The sequence below is a fragment of the Gobio gobio genome, assembly GCF_949357685.1.
Source record: "Gobio gobio genome assembly, chromosome: 14".
Taxonomy (NCBI): domain Eukaryota; kingdom Metazoa; phylum Chordata; class Actinopteri; order Cypriniformes; family Gobionidae; genus Gobio; species Gobio gobio.
In genome coordinates, this window is record NC_137107.1 from 32,304,319 (window position 1) to 32,315,138 (window position 10,820).

Below are 10,820 nucleotides of genomic sequence, written 5' to 3' on the forward strand. Positions count from 1 at the left end.
GGTCACCAAATATGGAACCTTGAGATTCAGACCTTTCCGACGATATGTGTTTTGTCAAGATTAGAAAAGATTTTGATTATAACGTAGTTAAAGGGTTAGTTCACCCAAAAATGAAAATTCTGTCATTAATTACTTACCCTCATGTCGTTCGACACCCGTAAGACCTCCGTTCGTCTTCGGAACACAAATGAAGATATTTTAGTTGAAATCTGATGGCTCTGAAGGCCTCCATTGGCACAATGCACGGTTCACTCTCAAGACCCTTAAAAGGTACTAAAGACGTCGTTACAAAGTCCATCTCACTACAGTGGTTCTACAATAACTTTATGAATCGGCGAGAATAGTTTTTGTGCGCAAAAAAACCCTAAATAACGTCTTATATAGTGATGACGATTTCAAAACACGGCCTCATGAAGCTTCGAAGCGTTATGAATCAGTGAGTCGACTGAGCAGTTTGGATCGCCAAATTTCAGCAGTTTGGCGGTTTGACACGCGATCCGAATCATGATTCGACTCACTGATTCATAACGCTTCGAAGCTTCATGAGGCCGTGTTTTGAAATCGTCATCACTATATAAGTCATTATTTAGGGGGTTTTTTTGCGCACAAAAACTATTCTCGCCTATTCATAAAGTAATTTTAGAACCACTGTAGTGAGATGGACTTTGTAACGACGTCTTTAGTACCTTTTAAGGGTCTTGAGAGTGAACCGTGCCATTGTGCCAATGGAGGCCTTCAGAGCCATCAGATTTCAACTAAAATATCTTAATTTGTGTTCCGAAGACGAACGGAGGTCTTACGGGTGTCGAACGACATGAGGGTAAGTAATTAATGACAGAATTTTCATTTTTGGGTGAACTAACCCTTTAAAATATATGTTGTAATATGAAACATGACACCGCCCACTAGGGGAGGAGCCCACTAGAAGAATTTAAAGTACCTTTCCATGGTAACACAACGTGCAATTTCAAAATGGTTTTCACAGGATGATTTTTGAGTTTGTAAGCTTTCGAATGATACCTAATTTATGATAATTACTCAAATATATGATACGAAAAAAGGCGGTCAAAAAAAAAGTGCCAGGTGTCCCGCCAGCGGGCCGGTGACGGTTAAGAAACCCTACATATTAAAAATGGAATGTCATTAAAGTTCATGTGCATGTAAAGGCAGGCGTGGGAGTGGGAAGTACGAAATGTCCGATGGCACGTGAAGGCAGCATTACAAAACGCTGGCGGGGAAAGAGTTAAAGGGAGGTTCACGCGTCATTGTAAGAAACAAATTATTCAGCTTCGCCTGCTGTCTTTGAGCACTATTCTATCCAATGAATGTCTCATTACACTTTAATGTAGAGTTTGTTGCAGTCATTTCTATTAATGACTGTTTTTTTTTTAATTAATCCATCATTTAGCTCAGTTTACCAATCGTTTTCACCGCATATCCTCATGCGTCCTGAGTGTGGGGATTCGCGCGTCACTGGAGTGGAGTTGAGCTCCGCTCAATCTGCTGCTGCTGCTGCTGTCCTCTCACACGCATGGGCATCGCATCCTGACAGGTACTGTGAATGCTGTACCCCTCTGAAGCCATGTCAACAGCGCGCTTGCATTTGTCGGGTAAGTGTAAAAAGTGCTTATTTGCACCGTTATGAACGGAGTGTTAAAGTGAACTGAGGGATGTTTCGAGCTGCTACATTATTTTGAAATGCTTTTTGTTTAATATGTTTTTTATTTTGCCTATTATTTTCTGATAATTTGTCTTCAATGATACCGCTTTTAAAGAGGTTGATTGTGATTGTAGGTAGGTGGCGTTTTACAGGTGTTTTTATTTAATCGATTTACACAACACGTAAAAAGTAAGTGTAACCGACATGCGTTACGAATAAGCTCAGGGAATTAAACCAATCAGTGGCAGTTTTTCAAAAACCCAATGAGCTGTCTAGGGGCATTCACAGAGGACACGTTCTGTCTACGCTGTTGTTTTTATGAGGCTACTTATTTGTTATACACTCGCGTCTCGCCGTTGCGTCGCATCTCCCTTTCGCTCCTCAAGCGTGCCTTTGAAAGTCGTTCAAGTTTCAAAAACGGTTCTTGACATGCGGCCATTTCCACTAGATTACGCCATGTAAGTCTATCTGATTTTAACAGAAGAACACGTCCTGTCTGAATGGTTCTCAGACAGCATATTTTGAGCATCATTGGCACGCCCCAAAATTTCGTCTTTTACTCCAAGTTGTTCCAAACGTGTATGACTTGACTTCCGGATAATCTCAAACATATATTATATTTAATAGTTTAATAGAATAGTATTGTTATTTTCCATACAATGGAAGTCAGTGGGGTGTAAAACATTGACATACAATGCATGGACCAAAACAAGTCTCAATTTTTAAAAATAGCTTTTGTGTTCCACAAATAAGGCGCACAAAATCTCATTGCCAACCCTTATTGACAGTAATCTTACTCTTAGTCATATTATTAATATTATAAATTGACTTTATTTGTAGAACTCTGATACAGGGTTTTTTAAACTGGTCCTTGGACCCCCAAGGGTATGCTAATCATAAGATTTATAGTGTATTTTCTTCTTTCTACAGCTTGTTAAATGAATAAATAAAATTATGTCTGGAAAAAATGTAAATTCAATTCAAATGAATAATATCATTCCTGATCATATTTTAGTAATCTTTGTCTTCATGACAGTAATATCATAAATGCCAATTGTTTAATTTGGAAACAAGACATTGTCTCAGTATAAATGGGCCTTTTTGCATAACTTTTGTCTTTATATTTTAGTTAACAAATCATCATATTTAGAGGTCCTTGGGATCAAAAAGTTTGAAACCCCTGCTCTGGTAAGGCAGTGCCTCCACAAAGTGTCTCTAAAGCCACGCGGCACGCCTCCTTCAAAACATGAACGCACATCGCACAGTTTGCAAAGCATCACGAGACGAGAGAGATCATTAAATTCCTTCATACTTCAAAGCACATCATTTTACAGTAATAATGAACGTAAACAAACTTGCAGAGATCTTAGATGTACCACCTGACTGCTCCAGATTAATTTCGCCGTTGATAGCGTTGTCATAGAAATGCATACCTACCAAGTATGAGGACATGAACAGCTCCGGGAACATCACAGGTTGCCATCTCATAATTATGGTTAACTTTACATGGCGTGAAAGCAACATTAGCTTGTTTTGGTTCAGGAGGAACTGTGAAAGATAACTGCTGATAGCTTTGTTTACGGCGCCCGGTGAGGTGACTGTATAAAACACGCTGATGACGTGTGATGTCTGCACGAGCAGGTGCCTGGAGGAATGGAGAAATACATGTTGACAGGCAGGTCGGACATCGTATCGGATTGAATGCAATGATTGGACGAACATTTTTTGGTCCACAGAAGATTTATGTGCGTTTTAATATTTAGACCAATTCTATTTTTGATTGCTATCAGGATGTGAAGAGAGATTCAACCAGTATAACAAAAAGGGTTTATAAAACAAAATGCCCTACCCTGCCTTTAAAAAAGTGTATAAAACACTTGTTTCCCTAAATGAACACTGTCCAACAGCGACACCACAGGTAAAGTTACAGCGATATGATTGGTTTGTGTTTTCGTGCGCATTCACAAAGCAGTCTGAATGAACAACATTATGGTGTTAAAGTGATAGTTCACCCAAAGATTAATATTCTGTCATTAAAGGGATAGTTCACCGAAAAATTAAAATTGACTGAAACCATTGACTACCATAGTATTTTTTTCCCTACTATGGTAGTCAATGGTTGCTCTCTCTGCTTTGTTACAAACATTCTTCTAAATATCTTCTTTTGTGTTCAGCAGAACACAGAAACTCATACAGGTTTGGAACAACTTGAGGGTGAGTAAATTATGACAGAATTTCCGGGTGAACTATCCCTTTAATTACCCTCATGACGTTCCAAACCTGTAAGACTTTTAATCATCTTCAGAACACAAATGAAGATCTTTTTGATGAAATCTGAGCCTTTTCTGTCCCTCCATTGACAGTCTACACAACTACCACTTTGACGCTTCAAAAAGTTCATAAAGAGATCGAAAAAACGAATCCACATGAATTGAGAGGTTTAGTCCAAATTTTCTGAAGAGACTTGATCTCTTTATATGATGAACAGATTGAATTTAGGCTTTTATTCACACGCAGGTTATTACACAGCCAGTTTGAGCTTCCGCAAGAACCAATGAAGTTCATTATCTTGTAACGCAGCACGTTTGAGCTTCCGCAGGAACCAATGAGGTTCATTCTTGTGTGTTACGCAGCACGTTTGAGTTTCCGCAAGAACCAATGAGGTTCATTCACGTGTAACGCAGCACTTTTGAGTTTCCACAAGAACCAATGAGGTTCATTCTTGTGTGTTACGCAGCACGTTTGAGTTTCCGCAAGAACCAATGAGGTTCATTCTTATGTGTTACGCAGCACGTTTGAGCTTCCGCAAGAACCAATGAGGTTCATTCTCGTGTAACGCAGCACGTTTGAGTTTCCACAAGAACCAATGAGGTTCATTCTTGTGTGTTACGCAGCACGTTTGAGTTTCCGCAAGAACCAATGAGGTTCATTCTCGTGTAACGCAGCACGTTTGAGTTTCCACAAGAACCAATGAGGTTCATTCTTGTGTGTTACGCAGCACGTTTAAAAACCTAAATTCAATCTGTTCATCAGATAAAGCGATCAAGTCTTTTCAGCAAATTTGGACTAAACCGCTTGATTCATATAGATTCGTTTTACAATCTCTTTATGAACTTTTTGAAGCATCAAAGTGTTGCTTAGCTGCCAATGGAGGGACAGAAAGTTCTCAGAATTCATCAAAAGATCTTCATTTGTAAAATGCATTTAGCAACAGACTACTCATCCACGTATTCTATAATAAGTCATGAAGATGCATAAGTCGCATAATGGACTTTAACAGCTGGTGTTAGACAGGCATGCGGAGAAAGAAAACATGATGAATTGATGAAAAACATGAACTCATGAACCCAACTCATTAAATAAACAAAACAAACCACCACACCAACTGCCGCAGACCTGGCAGCATCTGCGACAACACCATTCCAGAGCATTCAATGTCAATTCCATCATAGCATCCAGACCGCTGAGATTTAACCCTGCCATCAAATTCAGCCATGAGGGAGAGCCAGAGTGGTACAGAGCTCATTGAGATCTCAATGCATGACTGGGTAGCCATCCATCTGAGATGATTTTCAATGAGTCAGTCACCCTGCGCTGTGCCTACTCCCTGATTTCTCCTCTCACATCTCAGGCATGGGATTGGCAGGAAGCACCACATTCAAGGACTCTGGGCTTATGAGAAGTTCAGAAACGTTAGCATCTACCCTGCAGTGCCATGCTCGACAATCTGAGCAAGAAAGCTCTGTCCAGAATTTGAATATCACACATATTTAAAAAAAAAAAAAAAAAGGTTCCCTCTTAAATGCACTGCAGCTTTTATGGTGACAAAATAATAGTTATATTATATATTAGAAACTAAAACTGCTAGTAGGTGGCAGCAAGTCTTAATAACTGTACATTGTCATATTGCCCACCCCTAAACGACAGGTTAATACATAATTTGCTTACATTATGCTAATGCATTTAAATAGAAGTCAAATGCAAGTGGTTTATTTTGTGACACGCAAACTGTATTCAACATGAATGCCCTTTGCCAGTCACATGCTGGTTTAAGAAAGAACGTCTCGGTTACGTATGGTAAGCCTCGTTCCCTGAAGGAGGGAACGGAGACGTACGTCGGACGTACCGACGAATTGGGATCACTTCTGGGAGCCCCTATCAGCTTCGAGCTATCTAGAACCGGCCAATGAACAATTGGCGTGCGAGATTTGCATCTCGCGCTCCGCCCCGCGCCGCGGGTATAAACAGGAAGCAAGAGCGAATGCACGCTGTTTTTCACTGAGGAGCCAAACGTAGTGGCTCGACCTGCAGTGATGGTACAGCAACTGTGGCGACGGGATGTACGTCTCCGTTCCCTCCTTCAGGGAACGAGGGTTACCATACGTAACCGAGACGTTCCCATTCAGTCGGTCACGTTCGATGTACGTCGGACGTACCGACGAATTGGGATCCCCTATGGAAAACGCCATAGTTACTACCACTTCCAGCGCCCAGCGATGAGCCCCACAGACCCCGATCTGATGCGGGCGGGTAGGTTCACGCAGGGAGAGTCAAAGCTGCTGTTCCGCAAGACCCATTCAGCTGACTGTATTGGATAACGCTGGGAAAGCGTGCCTGTGAAGGCAGCTGCGGAAGCCACATCATGCCCAGAGGGAGTAACATGTGGAGAATACAAGTATGGGCTGGCCGTGGGCAGCACAACATACGGAAGTCCCTGGGGTGGCCCCGGGCAATTAGGAGGGAGACAACACGTACCTGGGACGGCAGAGGAACTCTGAGGGAAAGACACGGGCTCGCCGTAGGGAGCCGTACCGTGGAAGAATACACATATGGGACCGCCGTGGGGGTCACTACATACGGAACCCAGCCTAACACAAGTTCCACCACTGCATACGAGTGTTAGACCCGGCGTCGAACGCTCCGCCACGTCCGACTGCCACGGGTTGCGGAGGACTCAACAGGGTTCGCCGTTCCGGGGAACTCGACTGGAGCAGAATAAGCGCACGCATCCGTCTACCATAGGGGAGGGAATGGCGCAGCAAGCCGACACTAGAACGGGTACTTCGGTGTTACTGACTATGGGAAGTGAGCACACATGAAGACACCGGCTCTACACGGAGGCTATAGAATCTAGCGAACGTGTTAGGTGTCGCCCAGCCCGCAGCTCTACAAATATCTGTCAGCGAGGCGCCACAAGCCAGCGCCCAGGAAGAGGCAACACCCCTAGTGGAGTGGGCTCTTAACCCGAGCGGGCAGGGCACGTCTTGGGACTGATAAGCCAAGACGATGGCATCCACTATCCAGTGGGCCATCCTCTGCTTGGAGACAGCCTTTCCCTTCTGCTGTCCTCCGTAACAGACGAAGAGCTGCTCTGAGGTCCTGAAGCTTTGCGTTCTGTCCACGTAAGTCCGGAGAGCACGGACGGGACAGAGAAAAGCTAGGGCTGGGTCTGCCTCCTCCGAAGGCAGCGCTTGCAGGTTCACCACTTGGTCCCGGAAGGGAGTAGTGGGAACCTTGGGCACATATCCAGGCCGGGGTCTCATGATCACATGAGAGTTACCGGGCCCGAATTCCAGGCACGATTCGTCGACCGAAAATGCCTGCAGGTCCCCTACCCTCTTGATGGAGGCCAACGCAGTCAGGAGTATTGTCTTTAACGACAGAACTTTCAACTCAGCTGACTGCAGAGGCTCAAAAGGTTCTCTCTGTAGTGCAGTTAGCACCAGAGTTAAGTCCCAAGAGGGTATGGAGGGAGGACGAGGTGGATTTAATCTCCTTGCTCCCCTAAGGAACCTGACGATCAGATCGTGCTTACCTAGAGATTTTGCATCTACGAGCTCATGATTAGCGGCGATAGCGGCGACATAGACTTTGAGGGTGGAGGGAGACAGCCTTCGCTCCAACCCATCCTGTAGAAAGGTAAGCACAGATGCGACCGAACATCTTCGGGGGTCTTCTCGGCGAGAAGAGCACCAGTCGACGAACAGGTTCCACTTCAACGCATAGAGGCGCCTCGTAGAGGGGGCTCTAGCGGAAGTGATGGTGTCAACTACCGCTTGCGGTAGGTCACCTAAAACCTCCGCGTCCTGTCCAGGGACCAAACATGGAGTTTCCAGAGGTCCGGACGCGGGTGCCATAGGGTGCCCCGTCTCTGAGTCAGGAGGTCCTGTCTCAGAGGAATGGGCCAGGGAGGTGCTGTCGCAAGGAGCACTAGTTCCAAGAACCAAGTCCGGTTGGGCCAATACGGAGCGACCAACAGGACCTGCTCCTCGTCCTCCCTGACTTTGCACAGAGTCTGCGCAAGAAGGCTCGCTGGGGGAAACGCATACTTGCGTTCTTCCCGGGGCCAGCTGTGGGCCAGGGCATCCGACCCGAGGGTCCCCTCGGTCAAGGAATAGAACCACTGACAGTGGGTCGTCTCTGGGGAGGCAAACAGGTCTACCTGTGCGGCCCCGAAACGACTCCAGATTAGCTGGACCGCCTGGGGATGGAGTCGCCATTCTCCCGGAAGTACCTGCTGACGTGACAGCTCGTCGGCCGCACGATTGAGCAGGCCTGGAATGTGAACGGCACGAAGCGACCTCAGATGCTTCTGACTCCATAAGAGGAGATGGCGGGCGAGTTGCGACATGCGACGGGAGCGTAGACCACCCTGTTTGTTGATGTACGCTACGGCCGCAGTGTTGTCCGTCCGGACCAGAACGTGCTTGCCTCTGAGCGGCACTTTGAAGCGGCTGAGTGCAAGACGAACTGCTAACAACTCGAGGCAATTGATATGCCATTGCAGTTGAGGCCCCGTCCACAGACCCGAAACTGCAAGCCCGTTGTACGTGGCACCCCAACCCATGGATGAGGCATCCGTGGAGACAACGGAGTGCCTGGACACTTGTTCTAGGGGAACTCCCGCCCGGAGAAACAGAGGGTCCGACCACGGGCCGAAGGTTTGGCGGCACCTCGGAGTCACTTGGACGCGAAGGGAACCGCTGTGCCACGCCCATCTCGGGACTCGATCGTGTAGCCAGCGTTGAAGCGGTCTCATATGAAGCAATCCGAGCGGCGTTACTGCGGCTGCGGATGCCATATGCCCCAGGAGCCTCTGAAAATGTTTCAGTGGAACCGCTGTCCTGCCTTTGAACGAATTCAGGCAGTTCAACACCGACTGGACGCGCTCCTCGGTGAGGCGCGCAGTCATGGCGACCGAGTCTATCTCCATACCGAGAAAAGAGATCCTCTGCGTGGGGCAGAGTTTGCTCTTCTCCCAGTTGACCCGAAGTCCCAACTGGCTGAGGTGACTGAGCACCTTGTCCCTGTGTTCGCACAACTGCTCTCGCGACTGGGCAAGAATCAGCCAGTCGTCGAGGTAGTTGAGGATGCGAACACCATGCTCTCTCATGGGAGCAATGGCCGCCTCCGCAACCTTCGTAAAGACACGGGGCGACAGGGACAGGCCGAAGGGTAAGACGCGGTACTGATATGCCCGTCCCTCGAACGCGAAGCGCAGAAAGGGCCGGTGTCGAGGGAGAATCGAGACATGAAAGTACGCGTCCTTCAGGTCGATCGCTGCAAACCAATCTCGGGGACGGATGCACCTGAAGATGCGCTTCTGCGTTAACATCATGAACGGCAGCCTGTGAAGGGACCGGTTCAGGAATCGCAGGTCCAAGATCGGTCGTTACCCGCCGCCTTTCTTGGGTACAATGAAGTACGGGCTGTAGAACCCGGACCTCATATCGGCTTGAGGGACCGGCTCTATCACGTCCTTCGCCAGTAGGACAGTGATCTCCGCCCTGAGCACGGGGGCGTTCGCCTCCACTACAGTCGTGAAGTGAACGCCCCTGAACTTGGGGGGACGCCGGGCAAACTGAATCGCATAGCCGAGTCTGATGGTACGGATGAGCCACCGAGACGGGCTGGGAAGCGCTAGCCAGGCTCCCAGACTCCGAGCAAGTGGGACCATCGGCACCACAGACGTACCCGCAGCGGGGCAGCGAGGCGGAACGCAGGGATCCGCTTCGGACGGCATGGGAGCGGCCCGCAGCGGGATCTGAGTGTGCTGTGCAACACTTACCTGCATCCGCGGAGGGGACGTGCGAGTGTGGGGAGGCCGCTTGTGTGCGTCCCGACAGCCGGCGTCCCCTGCTGGCAAAGGGAGAGGTACTTGAGGGTGGCGAGGCATGGGAGCGTCGACCACCGCCAAGCGCGCTCTCTTGGCACCCAGAGATATTGGAAACTGCTCTTTTATTGATGTTTTGGGCACTGGGGCCAGCGGCGGAACAGAAAAACAAAAGATTTTCCCCCGGCCCTCCTCCGGGGGAAGGAGTGGTGCTGCAGCCATCTCCCTCAGAGCAGTCTCCTCCATCTCTGGGCGGCCCGTCTCAGGGTCGCTTGCGAAGACGCTTGCCACCTGGCTTGGCAGCGGCCTGAGCGGGCTGGACATCCTTCCCACGGCCGGCCCCACGCCGTCGGCTGGTGGAAGGCTGCTGCGGTGCCTTGGCGGGGGCGGATGGACGTCCTCGGCGACGAGTAGTCGGAGGCGCTGCCGCCGGCGGCGGGGTGGAGGCAGCAGCGGGCCGCCGGGGCAGGATGTGCTTGATCGCCTCCGTCTGCTTCTGGGCGGCCGAGAACTGTTGGGCGAAGCTCTCGACCGCGTCGCCGAATAACCCAGCTGACGAGATGGGGGAGTCCAGGAACCGATATTTATCGGTCTCCCTCATGTCAGCCAGGTTAAGCCAGAGATGCCGCTCCTGGACCACAAGTGTGGACATCGCCTGACCGATGACTTTCGTCGCCCGGAGGACGAGGTCCGTCGCCGTCCGGAGCTCCCGGAGGAGCTCTGGGTCAGGCCTACCCTCGTGCATGTCAAGGAGTGCTTGGGCCTGGTGGACCTGAAGCAACGCCATGCCATGCAAGGCGGACGCAGCCTGCCCGCAGGCCTTGTAAGCCTTCCCGGTCAGACCGGAAGAGAACTTACAGGCCCGGGACGGGAGACGTGGGTCACCGCGCCAGTTAGAGGCGGTCGCCGGACACAGTTGCATCGCGACGGCGCGCTCCACTGGCGGGATCCGCATGTAACCCTTGGCTGGCCCGCCGTCGAGGGTAGTGAGGGGGGAGGAGTCACTCGGCCGGTTTCTGGCAGAAAAAGGTGCCGTCCACGACCTCG